This window comes from Schistocerca americana, chromosome 1, assembly GCF_021461395.2.
Source record: "Schistocerca americana isolate TAMUIC-IGC-003095 chromosome 1, iqSchAmer2.1, whole genome shotgun sequence".
In the NCBI taxonomy this organism is placed as follows: domain Eukaryota; kingdom Metazoa; phylum Arthropoda; class Insecta; order Orthoptera; family Acrididae; genus Schistocerca; species Schistocerca americana.
In genome coordinates this window covers 486,758,346-486,775,983 of record NC_060119.1, presented here as the reverse complement: position 1 = coordinate 486,775,983, position 17,638 = coordinate 486,758,346, and the positions used below count along the sequence as shown (strand labels likewise).

At 43.0% G+C, this 17,638-nt stretch overlaps 1 non-coding gene across 1 annotated transcript; it reads right to left on the bottom strand.

Moving 5' to 3' along the window:
• Positions 1-1,024: 1,024 nt before the first annotated feature.
• On the bottom strand, positions 1,025-1,098 carry Trnat-ugu. Its single transcript has one exon. It is a non-coding gene; the product is annotated as a tRNA-Thr (tRNA).
• Positions 1,099-17,638: the final 16,540 nt, after the last annotated feature.

Sequence of the window (17,638 nt, the reverse complement as noted above, 5' to 3'; positions counted from 1 at the left end):
ATCTTCCAAAGTTATTGGGTTTCAGGTGTCTCGGAACTCCATTTCGGTTGATTCGTCATACTGCAGTCATACATGCGATTCCTGTTTTGGTGCTGGTCATCCCTGCAAGGTGTTGTTTCCATCATGACTCTCTGCATGTGAAACAAGTGGTATCAGTCTGTCATTATGTGGTAATCAACAGTGTACCATTAGACAGATGGGATGGAAAAGACGCTGTTGACATGGGTTGATGTACTGTAATAAGCACCACAGTTAATAGTGCAATCAGTTTAGCAATTCAGCAGTTTTTCTGTAATTTCAACACTAACTATTGACACGACAGCTTGTTTTCCAATTTCTGTATCAACGCTAAATCATCCCTCCACTACTTTGTGTGTACCAGATACTAGATTCCGAGTGTAGGTAGATAATGGTGCAGTATGTACATTCATTGTCAATTCTTGACCATATTCACCAAAGTATACCAAATGGCACCCTATACCTGTACCTAGGTTATCTACATATTTCTATCACTTCGATCATACTGCTTCATTTACAGTTACGATTGTCCATCTTTCCTTATCTGGATGGGCGTCACAGAGCATTCTCAAATTCTTAGGATGAAGTAGGAGACTGAAAGATTTCCCCACATTGTCTTTGTGCAACCTCCTTACAACACTGTCATTGATTTAATTTGTAACTGACCAGAAGCAGGAGGGTACTACACACACTACATTCCATGTTTTGTGAAGGAAGAGACCGACCTGACTCCATAACTGTGAAGATTGTTCTGCACCCAATCTTACTCATGGCGCCCCATGCAAGATATCTCCATATGCATGCATTTCGAGGAGGTTAGCAGCCCTTATTGGTGTATGGGAGATATGAGAGTTTTGTCATGATATAACAGATGGTTAAGAAGAAGATATGTGTGGTTTATGCGTGATGGAGTTCCAGACAGACAGAGATTGAAGTTACAATTAAATGAATACACTTAGCTGCATACAGGCGTTGAAATAAGTCAATGGGGACAGTTGAAAATATGTGCCCCGACTGGGACTCGAACCCAGGATCTTCTGCTTACATGGCAGATGCTCTGTCCATCTGAGCCACCGAGGATACAGACGATAGTGCGAGTTTTCTAACCCATTCACTATGGTAACAAATTTAAGATGATAAAACTACTTCCTTCTACACCAAAGAAAAAAACATAGAGTCCTTGTGATACATGCACAATACAGATTCCCAGAGGTGTATAGTGCCCACTGTTCACATCCGATCATGGTTCAGAAACTATACTATCTTCGCTTCAGTCCTGCAAAATGATCATCAGCAGTGGAGAGTGTCTCTTACAAGGTAAGAGACAAACGCTTAGCAGTGGTGTTTGATATGTGCAATGCATGCCATGCTGCTCTAACTCTCAGACACAGTCTCTTCTGTGCACAATATCTGTCAAGCAAATATATACACAGGGATTGCAGTACCTCACAAACAGGCGCGCAGTCCGGAACCGTGCGACTGCTACGGTCGCAGGTTCGAATCCTGCCTCGGGCATACATGTGTGTGATGTCCTTAGGTTAGTTAGGTTTAAGTAGTTCTAAGTTCTAGGGGACTGATGACCACAGCTGTTAAGTCCCATAGTGCTCAGAGCCAACCTCACAAACAGCTGCCATTAACTTACAATCACTGTAGTTATGAAACTGAAGACTCGATTTATGTTGAAGATGGGACAAAGGAATGGAGTACATCGCATAAATCTTAGTTTGTCTAGAGGAGGGTGCTGAAACAGGTTTTCAGTCGATGTACATGTTTCATCACACATGCATTGCAACTTCTCTGCTGACTGTAGTATGGAGAGGTTTGCTGTTAATGATCGTAGATAGATAGTGCTGTAAGTCAAACACAGAGCATGCAACTGTATACAAGTTAAGCGAAACTTATACCACACTACTGATACATTCCGAGAGAACAACAGAAAAAAAAATGATCAACCGACCACCCCATACATTTTCTACTATCTTTTAAGGTAGATCCAAGTCAAAGTAGAGGTATTTGATTTTCTTTTCCAGGAAAGCATCAAAGACAGCAGTAAACTTGCATGTATCACTATTACCTCAATTGACATACAGTATAATGTTGTTAAAAAACCATACAGCACTTGTTTTGTAAGGTATTTGTTAGCTGACACTGCATGGTTGTAACTGATGGAGAGTACAGAGAAGCAAGTTGTAAATACTGTTCGTTAGGAATTAAAACACTTAAACATCCCTGCACAGGGTCAAACGCATGATCCATTCTGTAGTCCTATACTGTATTGCCCCCACTGGTAATTCCATGGTCTTTAGCTAATGACGCTTTATAAAAATCTATAAGGTAGTTGCTGATAACTTTTGGTTCACACCTGGGCTGGTCATCTGAAATATATAAGTTTATTACTCCACATTTGGTGGTCATCCACGCTAAACATTCTGTTCCACCCATCTTATCACTATCAACTAAAAATGACTGTTTTCCCTTCCTGATGCTTCCATGTCAAGTTTTATTGTATTTTTCTTGCTGCTACATACTCGTTCCCATATGCAAGAATTTTTCTGCACCAAGCATATGTCATGAACTTTTAGATATGTAATTGTTCTGATTTTACTTCTGTGTCTAGACGCTGGTGCATTTCGAAAAGTGAGGAAAGTAAAAAATAAGAGCCTTAACATCCCTGAATCCAGCAGCAAATATAAACTAAGCCCTCTCAGCCTTTCAGAAAAGTGATGAAGATCACAGTGGCTGTAGGACATAGAAATTTTTCTCTCTCTGGCGTTGCCTTCAAACAAGCAGCCAAAACTCAAAAAGTGCTGAGTGTCCTATTTACAGTTGCAGAGATATTTATTTCGACTTTGCAGCTGATATCGGTTTCGGAAATGGTAAATTAATTTGCAATTGACGGACTGTTTCTCAGTGACATGGCTTAGAAAGTAAATATTCATGTAATTCTAGAGTCTGGAGATGGTCGCTGCTCCAACTACAGCTCTCAGTGTGCTTTGTGTGCAAATGTGTTTCAAGTAGTCGTTTTGTGATATATTCAATCTGTGAAGCGAGTTGTTTAATTACTATTTCCTCTAGCACATCTTCTGAAGCAGCAGCATTTGCTGACTTTTATGACATCTTCAAGATAAGTATGTGACAATATTCAGCACATTGCTTTAACACCAGGTTTAGTATCTGTGTACCACAGAATAAGTTTACCAGAGGTGAGGAGGAAGGATGAGGTATTAAGTGCTACCCTGTGGCTGCCACATGTTGTGGCCCTGGCTGGTGCCTTGAGCCCAGCAACCGTACCGTAGTGTAGCCCGGCAGATGGAGCATGCAGGAGACTGATTTTCAGATATGTTTAGTGTAATCTGTTACAGCGCAATTATGTGGTTCCTTTTGCTATTGGAATCAAAAAAAGTACCATAAAGCTTTAAGATCGTCTAAACTGTTTAATCACCAGCATCAATTTTCGTATGTATTGCGATTTCAGAAATAAATAAACAATATTATTAAGAAAATTGTTCAAGCAATGGCTTATGCACACTATATTAGACTACTGTCTTGAGTTCTTCCCAGTCCAGCGGCACAACACAAAATGAGCGCGTTTCCAACACATTTCCAGATGGGGGAGAAGAGTAGGGAGAAGAGTGGAGTAGGGTCTACAGCGCCCCGGGGCTGTGGTTTTATGAACTAGGTCAGTTGGTGTCCAAACCTCAAGACGAGCGAATAAAATTTGATATTTCCACCAATAAATCCGAATTTTCTGAAATTTTTTTGAATTTCCTGCCGTTTCCAGGGGTGGTGGTAGATGGAGTTATGTTAGTGGAGATATCTCAATTGACCTATTTTCCCTCCAAAATTTGAATGTCCCGCCATGACGTCAGTGCGACATTGCCACATCCACAGCCTCCATCTTTTATCCAACGTCTTGAATAAATTTGGCAACAATGTAGATTGAAGTGATGCCTGTTTCGTCGCACTACTGCTGCCCTGCCGGTCGTTATCGGCTTTCCAAACCCTGAAGCAGATATTTGCCATGTAAGTAGACTCTCATCTGGAATCACGAGGCTCACGGGAACCCGTTCCAGTCGTCACAAAAGAAAATAATAATTCATCAGCAACCATGCTGACTAGTCAGTTACGGCGGTGGTAACAGTGAACGGAGTGCCGTGGTATACGTCAATATGACTATGACGAAAATGATTCTGAAAAGAGCAGGCATGTAACCATACAAGTGAATATGTAAGGACTATAGAAAAAGCATTCGACAGTGTCAAATGCTGCAAGATGTAAGAAACTCTGAGAAAAATAGGGATGAGCTACGGGGAATGACGAGTAATACAAAGTATGCACAAGAACATCTAAAAAGAAACAGTAGGACTCAACGAACGAGAAAGAGATTTTCGGATTAAAAAGGGTGTAATATGGAGATGAAATCTTAGGCCCCCACTGTTCAATCTATACATCGAATAAACAATGACGAAAATAAAGGGAGGGTACAAAAGTGGGATTAAAACTCAAAGTGAGAAGATACCAATGATAAGATTTTCTGAACGCATTGCTATTCTCAGTGCAAATGAAAAAGAACTGAAGGATCTGTTGAGTGGAATGAATAATGTAATGAGTACAGGATATGGACTGAGAGTAAACCTAAGAAAGACAGAAGTAATGAGAAGTAGCAGAAAGGAGAACAGTGTGAAACTTAACATCTGAGAAAGGGAACGCGACGAAATAGACGAAGGACTTCTGTTACCTAGGCAGTAAAATAACCCATGATCGACGGAGCAATGAAGGCATAATAATTAGACAATCACTGGCAAAATGGGCATTCCTAGCTAAGAGATGTCTATTAGTATTATACATAGGCCTTAATTTGGGGAAGAAATTCCTGACAATGTACGTTTGGAGTACAACGTTGTGTGGTAGTGAAACATGAACTTTGCGACAACCGGCACAGAAGAGAATCGAAACGTTTGAGAAATAGTGATACAGAAGAATGTTGAAATTAGGTAGACTGATAAGGTTAGGAATGAGGAGGTTCTCCGCACAGTCGACGAGAAAAGTAAAAAATGAAATCATTGGCAAGCAGAGGGGACAGGATGAACTCCCAGATGAAAAGGTTGGGAAAAAAGGAAGAAAGAGAAGGAAGTACTTCGCTACACTACTACAAGAGATCGTGGAAGACCGAGGCGACGTCCAAATACAAGTTGAGTGGATGACATCAGAAAACTTTCAGAGGCAATAATGGCTGCATGTAACTGAAGAGTGGAAAGCACAGAAAAGTCTAGAAGAGGACTGCATCCATCACTGGATGACATGTTCCTGATTATGTTAAAGCGTACGGTAACAGTTTAAGAGGAGATGCTCGGCTGTTCTAAATGCTCTTAACATCCCGAACTTGCGTGGAGTTTTGGATTGGTAGAGAAGCCTGAGACTGTTTCCAGCATCCGGTGAGAGCAGAGCCCTTTCCGGTGAGGAGATGATGAGTTGGATTTTCCAAAATTGGTTTGTGGTTGTTAATGAGTTTTCCAGAAATGTTGGAAATAAAGATTCTGAGAATCCCTGTCAGAAGGCAGCACGTTTCAAAGGTGTGTTATGACTGGTAACAGGATGTAACCAATGCAGATACCTGCGTTCCGCTATTATGACTGATTGGGTTAAAGGCCTGGAGGTTAAAAGAGTTTCACGGAATATCAGGGAACTCGCGAAATCGGGAAGTCTGCCAGTGAAACCTTCCGGGTGTAGAAGGGAAGTCGTGTGTGCTTGGGGGGCGATGTGGTGTTTTAAAGTGTTTAACATCTTAGTATCCCAATCAGAAAAGGATAAAAGAATTCAAACGTATTGGTGTGGAATTTTCCTTAATTCCTTCACGGTTTCCTAGAAGAATGTCGCAATTATAAACATACTCAGTGTGAGGAGTTTTCATATCAGAGCTTGGAGACAGTAGCTAGCTGAGGATGCCGTTTAATAGAAGCGACATACTTCCCGAGATATAGCAGAAGGCAATTAATTACATTTATTTCAGCGGAATGTGGATCTGTGCTGTTTCTGTGCGATTTTTCAGCTAGTAACTTTGTACTACAAGCTATTTTGTTTTTCGAGGACATCACCTACATAAGTAATAACAAAACCATTTACAAGTGGTGTAAAGGCCGGCTGGTGTACGTTTTGAGCTCTAGTTTTCGTCTCTCGGATTCTCGGTAAGTGCATGACACACATGTTTGAGTAGCGCGTCAAAGCTAATATGGCGGGCTTAATGAACAAGTTTAAAGAGTGTAACTGTACAGGAAATTCATCTGAATTCCATCATTTTCGTTTCCTAGTTTTATAGTTAATCTCCCGAGCTATACGACACTTTTTTTCCCTTCCTTGAGCCCAGCACGCTGGGAGAGCGTGGAATTTAGGAAAGGCCGTAACTCGGGTTTCACGGGACACCATGGACGCTCCGAGGCTCTGAGCACTATGGGACTTAACATCTGAGATCATCAGTCCCCTAGAACTTAGAACTACTTAAACCTAGCCAACCTAAGGACATCACACACATCCATGCCCGAGGCAGGATTCGAACCTGCGATCGTAGCGCTCGCGCGATTCCAGACTGAAGCGCCTAGAAGCGCTCGGCCACACCGGCCGGCATAATCAGAGTGCATGAATTTTGCTAAAGTATTGTAATACTCGTAAACCGTACGTTAAGAGAAACATGTACAAAATACGGGAAATAAAAACTGAACACCTTGCAGTCAGTGACGTTGTTAGAGCATGATTAACAAATGAAGAATATAATTTTTCTAAGGTTACCATTCTTGGACTGGTTTGATGCTGTCTTCTATCTATTGCTGTTTTGTGCTGTAAGAAACTATTATAGACAAAATCTGTTTTGTATTTTGCAGCCGGCCGAAGTGGCCGTGCGGTTCTAGGTTCGAATTCTGCCTGGGGCATGGATGTGTATGATGTCCTTAGGTTAATTAGGTTTAACTAGTTCTAAGTTATAGGGGACTAATGACTTCAGAAGTTGAGTTCCATAGTGCTCAGGACCATTTTGTATTTTGCAGTCCTTACATGCCAGTTTTCTACTGTTTTACCACTGGGCTAGTCTCTGCACCAAGTAAACTTCACGTAATCCATACATACGTATTATAAAAATGGATTTGTGTGTGTGTGTGTGTGTGTGTGTGTGTGTGTGTGTTAGTGAGTGCGTGATCCACATCTCCTCCTAAACCACTGGACATATTTCAACCAATTTGGTATACGTATTACTTATTGTGGAGATATCGCGTCATAAACAATGAGAGGCACTGATGCGTCATGTGTGACTTTTAAATACAAAACTTCTGTGCTACTAACACCGTTCGCAACAAGTATCGCCGCTAAATGCACCTACAAAATTACATCATGATACTACACGTACTTCAGGAGACGTGACGTCATATACACTCAGATGTGCGAGAAACTACCATATTGTGAGCGGCGTTTAAATTTATCGCTTCTTTGCTAACAACTCTATTCGCAACATTTCTTTATATAGTATATAAATATTCCGCTGAATGTACCTGCAAAGTTCTGTCGTTGTATGACTCATAGACCACGAGGAATGACATGATAAACACAGAGACGCGTGAAAAACTGCCGCACGGTACATGATGTTAAAATTTGTTATTTCATTTCTACTAATTCTATTCTCAACATATTTTGTAGACAGTGGTTGACTGTATCTACAAAATTATATCACTGTATGACACACAGATCAGCCGATATGAGCCGCGCGGGGTACCCGAGCGGTCTAGGCGTCTTGCCACGGCTCATGCGGCGCCCCTCGTCGGAGGTTCGAGTCCTCCCTCAGGCATGGGTGTGAGTGTTGTTGTTCTTAGCGTAAATTAGTTTAATTTAGGTTAAGTAGTGTGTAAGCCTAGGGACCGATGAGCTCAGCATTTTGGTCTCATAGAAACATACCACCACACCACAGCTCAGGAGGTATGACGTCACAAATATTGAGAAGCGTGAAAAAATGCCGCATCATGCATGAAGTTGTAATAGATTTATTCTTTACTACGAAGACACTCCTACAGTCGAGTCAGCTTAAGGAAGTCCCTGACATCTGGCAGCGCTATTGACAGCTTTCAACTGCGAACCGCAAACGGCTCTGTGCGAAAACCATAGCCATCTATAGAGCTCTGAAGAGGCGTTGCCATAGAGACGATTACATAATTGCGTTGTAGATACGCGGATAGCTGGCACCCAGCCTACAGAAACTGTCTTTTATATAAATGTCCGCCATCAGACCTAAAGAACCATGCAGTGCTGACGGGTCACCTTGTCATCCTCTGCCATACGGCGTCATGGCACCATCCAAATTTGGTATGGGCAGGCATGGGATCTACACAGCTCTCTACTGGCCGCTGTCAACATTATAGACCAAAGAACTGCTAGATCTCATTCAAGCAATTTCTAAACAGCCGTCACGAACATGAGTACACACTTTTCCATTCCTCACAAAAAGGAATAATCGCTGGCAATACCGAGTAATACACTCCGGCACTCCATATGCCACACAGACAAGCCGACTATTCAGATACGAAGATAACAAAGAAAAAGCACACAGGACAAAAATTAGTCACAAAGAGGACACATCAAGCTAATACTGTGCATTGCCTCCAGTCACATCCAACTGGAAGAACATACAGATGCTTAGATCCCATAGATCAGGGGCGACCAAGAATCCATCTCCTGAAGCATGCCTTGGCATTAGTGCCGGCGCGGCGTGTGCAGCCTAGCCGCCTAACTGCCTAGCAGCGTAGCTGCACATTTCCCCCATCGCCACAGCTGACTGTGTGAGCCTGAAGAAGCGTCGTATTTAAATGGCAATGCAGTGCATAGTGCACATGACTTCGTTTTACATTTGACATTTCTCGGCAAAACAGATGACAAAGAAGACAAATATTCAGTATTATTTAATTAGTTTTGGAGCGTTGAAATCACAATATAAGTTTTTCTGATAAAAAACTGCTGGCGCAGTTGTTAGATCGGTTACCACTGATACAGTGGCAGGTTATCAGGATTTAAGTAAATTTGAACGTGGTCTTATAGTTGGCGCACGAGCGTTGGGACCCAGCATACCCGAGACTTCGATTAAGTGAGGATTTTCCCATATGACCATTTCACGATTGTACCATGAGTATCAGGAATGTGCTAAAACATCAAATCTCCGACATCGCTCCGGCCGGAGGAAGATCCTTCAAGAACGGGACCAACGACGAATGAAGAGAATCGTTCAACGTGACAGAAGTGCAACCCTTCCGCAAATTACGCAGATTTAAATTCGGGCCATCAACAAGTGCCAGCGTGCGAACCATTCAACGAAACAACATCGATATGGACTTTCGGAGCCCAAGGCCCACTGGTGTACCCTTGATTACTGCACGACACAAAGCTTTACGCCTCGCATGGGACAGTCAACACCGACATTAGACTATTGATGACTGGAAACACGTTGCCTGGTCGGACGAGTCTCGTTTGAAATTGTGTCGAGCGGATGGACTTGTATGGGTATGGAGACCAACTCATGAACCCATGGACTCTGCATGTCAGCAGGGGACTGTTCAAGCTGGTGGACGCTCTGTAATGGTGTGGGTCGTGTGCAGTTAGAGTTACATGGAATCCCTGGTATGTCTACATACGGCTCTGACAGGTGACACGTACGTAAGCATTCTGTATGATCACCTGCTTCCATTCATGTCCATTGTGCATTCCGACGGAGTTGGGCAATTCCAGCAGGACAATGCGACACCCCAAACGTCGAGAATTGCTGCAGCATGCCTCCAGGAACACTTCCTGCGTTTAAACACTTCCGTTGGCAACCAAACTTCCCAGACATGAATATTATTGAGCAACGTGCTGTTCAGAACAGATCTTCATCCCCTCGAACTCTTACAAATTTATGGAGAGCCCTGCAGGATTCATGCTGACATTTCCCTCCAGCACTAACTACTTCAGACTTTAGTAGAGTCCACACCACATCGTGGTACGACACTTCTGCGTGCTCGAGGGGGCGCTACACGATATTAGGCATGTGTACCAGGTTTCTTTGGCTCTTCACTATAATACTGACTTGTATAGTTCTATAATCTAAAAACGAATTACGCACACACATGTATATTGATCGACATATTGTAGCACTTTTGCAGCCTCAGTACGGAAACTTGGAAACCATGTAGAGTTTTGGAGAATTTTAGTGTAAAGGAATTTATCTTTAAACAGAGAATTACGTTGCACGTCAGTCATTTACATCTGCACATACGCAGGTGCGCTTTCAACTGAAACAGCAAACGGCGTCGAAAACAGATGTAAGGTTGGCTGTGTCCTCAAAACGTTTAGAAAACCATTCCAAGATGCTTCTCCAGGTAGGTGTAAAAGAATATGCGCAACGGAAAATAATAAACGCTAAAATGAAGATTTGGCCCTGTCTAACTACCCCCTGAAGCAGATCTTAGGATCTCCTAATTCTATAAATTGCAATCTAAACATAAATGAATGATGACGGCAACTAAGCCTACTAAATGATAAATGTTGTTATTGCTTATATAGTTATTGTAGATTAAAAAAAACTTTATATTACAAAGTTTAGATTTCCTAAGTAAAATTACTAATTAACTGGCCCTTATTATGGTTCAAATGGCTCTGAGCACTATGGGACTTAACATTTGAGGCCATCAGTCCCCTAGAACGTAGAACTACTCAAACCTAACTAACCTAAAGACATCACACACATCCATGCCCGAGGCAGGATTCGAACCTGCGACCGTAGCAGTCGCGCGGTGCCGGACTGAAGCGCCTGGAACCGCTCGGCTCCTTATTATGACTGCGCGATCTAATATCAATAACCATCTACGTACTAAAAACTAGAAGACACTAATTTCAAAGAAGATCTACGATGGTGTGGATCCTCAGTGCAAATAAACTAACGTGATCACAGCTGTTTTAGCTTTTATAGCCCCAATAAGCCGAATCAATTTGCGATATCACCATATGTACTGCGTCCGGTGCGTCGAAGTGATGGTTCTCGTACTCGTCTGCGACGACGGAAGAACTCCAGCCACAAATAAACTCTTTCAAACTTTAGGACGGCAGAAAGCGGTTCTTTGACTAATATACTCTAATACTGTCTTCTCCTCTCTATGTTCTACAGACGAGAAACATGAACTCCCAACCACAAGGACGGAGTTCAGATAACGTCTCAACGTAAGTATAGGCAGAGGAAGTGTTCTCAATTGCTGAACGCTGCTTACTCAACGACGACTTCCAACCTTGAGATGAAGTCCAGAATCGTATAGGTTCGCAACAGTACAGTTCCTAACTGTTCTAACTACAAAACCGTCCTGAGAGCAAAGACAGCAAGTCCGTCTGTACCAACAAAAGCTGATACCGAGCGACCGTCACACACGGGCGCTGACAACGGAAGACCTATTCTCTCCACCTCTGGCTTCCCAGCAAGGCTCGGCTCCCCACCATCGTAATTCTAAAAACGAATCATATTCTCGAAACCACGGAATATTCTCCCTCTCTACAGATTCGTCCGAACGCCAACCAACCATATTTTAGTCTTTTGTCGTCCAGCGCGAAAAGTTTGCGAGGAAAAACCTATACTCGTACAATGCTACGCTTCTGAGTGAAAATCCTTGGAAATAACCCAACCTGCGTGGTTTCCGAGGTGCTTCTTCGCTCCTCTCACCTGCGTCCAAGATTTTCGTAGTTTCGGAAGTATAATCCTTCCGGTTTGGATACAACATCGGCCGGTCACGACTCTGTTGTGCTCCAGCGCTTAGGTGCTACAACGTCCGTCTTGCTACTTCCTGTGTTTAAGCAGGATCAACACACCTGTGTGGGCCTTCCACCCAGGGCTTGAGTTCCGTTGCCGTTTCATTTCCACTGTCGTTACAATCTCTTCTAGTTGACAATAAAGACACTCCGTCACTTTTCGTGCAATAAGTGTTAACAATTATTTACAAGGCGTAGGTGACAATGTCAGTCTCCTTTAAATATTCATATATACGATGTACTACCTATCAAATAATACCGTATGTTGTTGTAGATAACGGCAAAGTATGTGAGTGAGTGCTTGTAAGGTGCGAAATTATAGCCACCTTACACTATCCTATTTATTCTTTCAGCTCCTCCCGTTTTTTTTAAACACCGGTGCGCTTATGGCACTGGATTGTGTTTGTCAGCAATTGTCCCTTCTACACTGCTATTTCCTTTTTAAATGCTTCGCAGTCAAATAAAAAATAAGTTGTTTCACATCTCGCAATGTCCTACTGCGAGCACTGTTCAGTCAAGTACACTTAAAATGCCAGATTTGCAATCCATTGTCGATCTTCTAATTTTCGTTCCTTCATTTCTTTTCTCTTTATAGGTTCAACAATACCGGTGTTTTAGATAGAAAAGTCGTTCCTGGAGTGCCCCCTACTTTAACAACGTATTTTTCAAACATGTATAAAGTCCGCATACTCTTCGTTCAGTTCCATCGAAAACTATTGCGACTGACAGTGCGTGAGACTTCTGAAAATTTACTATTTTTACCACCGATTTCTTCAAGTGCTTCTTGATGTACAGAATAACTGATCCTGTCTAGAGATCTTTAAAATCCTTAATTCTTCCATTACAACTAAATCTTTAAATTCCTTCTCCATGGTATTGTAATGTCGCTTTGTAGTAAATATGCAGTACGCGTCGATTATGCAACAGCGTAATAGATATTGAGAACTATCGTCCGTCTCTTCTGTCATTCCCATTCAGTTTTAAAGCCTTGTGACCACAGACCGCTAGATTGACTTTTTTATGCGAACAGTTACCGGCTCCGTGAACTTCCTTCATATCACGAACAAATAGCGAAGGGTAAACAACGCTGCCGATCTGAAGAGAGTTTTACCGTTCGGAAAATGCTACAGCGCACACTCGGCTAGCGTGCGAAATCACGTATGCGGGCTCTGTAGTAGTTTTACCAAAACGCGAAGATATTGATTTCTACGTCCCAAATACTCTTAGACATTGAACGGAAATAGCCACAAAATATTACATAATTATCTGCACCATCATAATAACATCAATGTATGGGTCAAGTCTTGAGACGGGTTATCTCACGGAACCACCTACAGCCTGATCTACAGCCTGCACATATTGCGCGTTGAACACATCGTCGTGTCATTTGAGGAGAAGCAAAATACGGTCGTCAGATCACGCTACACGTCTCAGTCACCTACTGTCATGTTTCTGTGTTGATTGCCCCACTGAAGACGTGTAGTTTTATTTGTCGCTGTGAGAAATGACCTTCTGCTTTGTATCCAAATCTCCTTTACATGGAGTTCCCTTCGCAATATTCGGTCTGATACTGGTTGAGATTCACCAGCATTATTGTCAATTTTGGAAACGTTTGTCATTGACAAGGCGTGACATTCTTCTCCGGTCCCTGTCGATTACGATCTCTTTACAATCACTTCTCTCAATCGGTATTACGAGGCTGCGAGTAGTACGCCATCCTTAAAGACACATTCGATGGCGTGCGTTTTTACATCAACAAATCGGTAACTTCATTCTAAGGCGTCGTCATCGGTAGGTCCAACACATTAACTGCTTTCTGCCGTTGATTCACGTGTCCCTGTCGACTCACATACATCCTGCTTTATTGCCATGTTTAAGGTAAGCAGTATGTACAACAGATGCCTATGCACACGTCACACTATACCGTAATTTGTGGGCCAATGGTTTATAAATGCGGATCAGCAAGCAATAGCGTCACAAATGTTTTCCATTGATCTCGGATCTGGCGAACTTGACGACCAGCACACTAATGTCAGTTCACTACCATCCTCCTCAAACCTTTGTAGCACTACGATGACCTTGTGGCATTGACAGTTAATCTGCTGGAAACTGCGTTGCTATCAGGAAAAACATTAAGCACGAAAGGATGCAGGTGGTTCAGAATAATGTTTACGTAGTCCGTAGCTATCATGGTGCCTTTGATTACTACCACAGACCCAATAGAAATCTGGGTGGACCTCGTTCATAGCATAATACTTCCACAGCTGTGTTTCCCACGGCGCGATACTTGTTTCGAGCAGCCGTATTCGTGCGGGATCGCTATGGCGCACCTGGACACTACCACCGACCTGTTGTATGAAGAAACAGTAATTAATCCTACCCTGTAACACGTTGCTACTAGCCCAGGGCCCAACCCAGCGGGAAAGCCCCTGGGCAACACGCGTTCTGTGATGAGGCATGCACGTCGAATACTTTGTCACCCGTTCGTGGTTTGTCCTTCAGCCACTTCCCTTAGATGCTTACGACAGTAGCACGTTGAGAAATGACGAATTCATTGTGGACTATTCCCACTTCAACTTCAATAGTTTCATTAAGTGCAGATTGGTGGCGCTGCCAGACGTAGCTTTCAAAAAAGTAACGGAGGTGCTTTCCAAGCCGAGAGCTGTCACTGAGTTTCTTTTGGCGGAAAATCAGAGCATCGCAGATAATCATAGGCGCCTGCAAAACTTCTACGGAGACCTGACAGTGAACAAAAGCGTGGTGAGTCGTTGGACGTGGTGTATGTCATCATCGCAACTATGTCGCGCACAGCTATGACTCATGGAATGTTGGATCAAGCGGACACTCTCATTCGAGGTGATCGACGGATCGCAATCAAACTTCTCGCTGCTCAGCTGGAGGTCTCTGTTCCTCTGTTGGTAATCCTGACACACTCGTCCACATGTCAGGGTATTCAAAAGCGTGTGGCTATTGGGTTCTTCGTAGCCCAGCAAAAGACCGTAAAGATCAAACGAAAGACCATCTGTGTGGAATCCCTTGAGCGTTACGAAACTGATCGTAACAATATTTTGTCGTACGAGAGCTGTTCGGAAAGTAAATGAAAACCACAATGATAATCAATTTTTTTTATTCGCAACTGTTAGCCACGCCTTCCAACTACCTCTCTAAACAGTCGTAGCTCCGACTTAACATTTTTCGTGGCATTGTACAAAGTTTCGAGTACCCTCGCCACAGAAAGCAGCCGCCTGTGCTTTCCGTCAGTTCTCTACGCTGGTCTGCCTTTCGTTATTTGTGCCAAAATGTTGTCTTTGTAGCCAGCGGTTCATGTGAGCAAAGATGAACAACGGAGGGAGCCAATTAAGGACTGTATTGTGAGTGATCAAACACTTCTCTTCGAAAACGCTGCAGGAGCGTCTTCATTGCCCCTGCAGAATGTGGCTCAAAATTGGCTTGAAGAAGGAAATGCACGACATTTATATTATCTGGGCTGCATAGCTTCTGGCGAAATCTTTCACCAGATCCACATCCTTGGCGGGAGACACTATTGTTTTAGGCATTTATACGTGATAATTTTGCGCTCTGAATAGAAAAGAGTGGCGTGAAGCGATCGACAGGCGCACTAAAGACACTGCCCAATACAACTGCGCCAAGTTCCATAGGATGTTCACAGTTATTTCCATTTCGCGTCTAGTCGGACCTTACTTTCCGAATATGCCTCGTACATCATGACAGGGGATGAAAAATGCGCTCGTCACTTTGAATTGGAAACAAAACAGCTATCCATGATGTGGCGCCCCATCACCTCTCCTACGAAGAAAAAGCTGAAAGCCACAGCCTCAGCCAATAAAGCCATGGCGACGGTCGTCTGGGACTTTGAAGGAGTTATTCTGTTTGATGTTCTCCGTCATGGTGCAACGATCAAATCTGAAATGTAATGTGCTATCCTCAGAAAGGCGATGAAAAGACTTCAGCGTAAAAAATACAAAAGAACTTCTCCTTCTCCTTGAAGAGGCGAGGCCTCACACAAGTCTTCGCACCAGAGAGGAACTCGCGAAACTTCATTGGATTGCTCTTCATCACCTTCCCTACAACCTGGATCTCTTTCCTTCCGGCTTCCATCTGTTTGGTCCAATGAAGAATGCACTCCGCAGGAAACAGTACGTGGATGATGCGGAGGTAATTTCCGCCGTCGGCCATTAGAGAAGTAACATAAGGATATAGAGGACCTCCCAGTAAGGTGGTGTAAGGCCATCGCACTGAATGGAGTTTATGGTGGAAACTAGGGTTTTGTTCCCAACAGAGTAGGGAATAACATGGTGTATTAGAATTCTGAATAAAACCAACCTGGTTACAGAAAAAAATTGTTTCATTACTTATTGAACGCTCCTCGTACTTTCCTTTCCATGGCACGTGCCCCCAAAACCACCAGGCGTAATTCGGTCTCGCAGTGCAAATGGTTCAAATGGCTCTGAGCACTATGGGACTTAACTTCTAAGATCATCAGTCTCCTAGAACTTAGAACTAGTTAAACCTAACTAACCTAAGGACATCACACACATCCATGCCCGAAGCATGATTCGAACTTGCGACCGTAGCGGTCACGCGGTTCCAGACTGTAGCGCCTTTAACCGCTTGGCCACCCCGGGCCGGCAGCAGGCGTCATATGGCGTTAGCTTACCAGTGTTGTTCACCATGCTTCGGAGAAACAGCAAACGATATCCATTAGTAGAGCAGATGTAGGTCTCTGATACCTTCCAAGGAGGTAAGTAAATAACCTGGATTTCACTTTCATGTACCGAGCTACGATTTGCTGAGGATGCTACTGTAATTATTTAATAAAAATCTAGTCTTATCGTCATTGCTCTGTGGTAATTCGACAAGCGCAGATGTGCAGAAGCGAAATGCCCCAGCTGCCCAGCGCGGGCATCGGCCTGGAATGCGTCGGCTGTGGCGCACAAACAGGTGGCAGTGAGTGAGGAATCGTTAGCGCTAGGATTTCACCCGGAACAAGTCCCGCCCATTCACCCCCGGTTTTCCCGGTCTTTGTTCGGCGCCTGGGCATCGTTTCAGTTGACCCACGTGGCTTACCGCGTTCGGCTGCGTTTGGAGTGAATGTTACATTAATATCTTGCTAGGTCTTAAATTTTCCCAGGTAGTTAAAAGACACATTACAAGAAACGTGCACAATTGGCCTCAGCTGTGCCAAGTACTTCAACAGCAAACATTACGGAAAACAATGTAGCACTGAATTCTTTAAATACGAGAACTCAGTATCCAGATGAATAGCCTATGAAGAAACATACTTCTATGTGAGGAAAAGCACCCAAAGCTAAAACAGGATAAACCTACCCTCAAAGAATAATTTGTTTGGAGAAAGAGGAACCACAGTATACTTGACACTTAAGTTTCAGAACTCAGACAGTATATGTGAAACAAGCACCAATGTTCACTATACTTCCAGAGGGCATCAAAATTACTTTGTTGTTGCTAGATCGACCCAAGCTGATTTCGCGTGTTATTCACTGAATAGTTTTGCTGAAAAATTTTAGGGGTGAAAGAAGAACTAGCACAGCATGAAGGACGTTTTACAGCCATGAAACACCGCAGCATATATTTCCTCCATAACTGCTCTGTGACAAACATAAACATAACATTATTATTTTTTTAAAATTGTTTTTAACCAAAAGATTTATTAATTTCGTAAATGTCATTCAAACAGACAGGACAAAGAATAACGACACATTATTTTCCTGAGACGTATGCAACAGCATATAGGTCACCAATCACACAGAAACAGCTACAATTCTTTGTAACCTCGTTTATA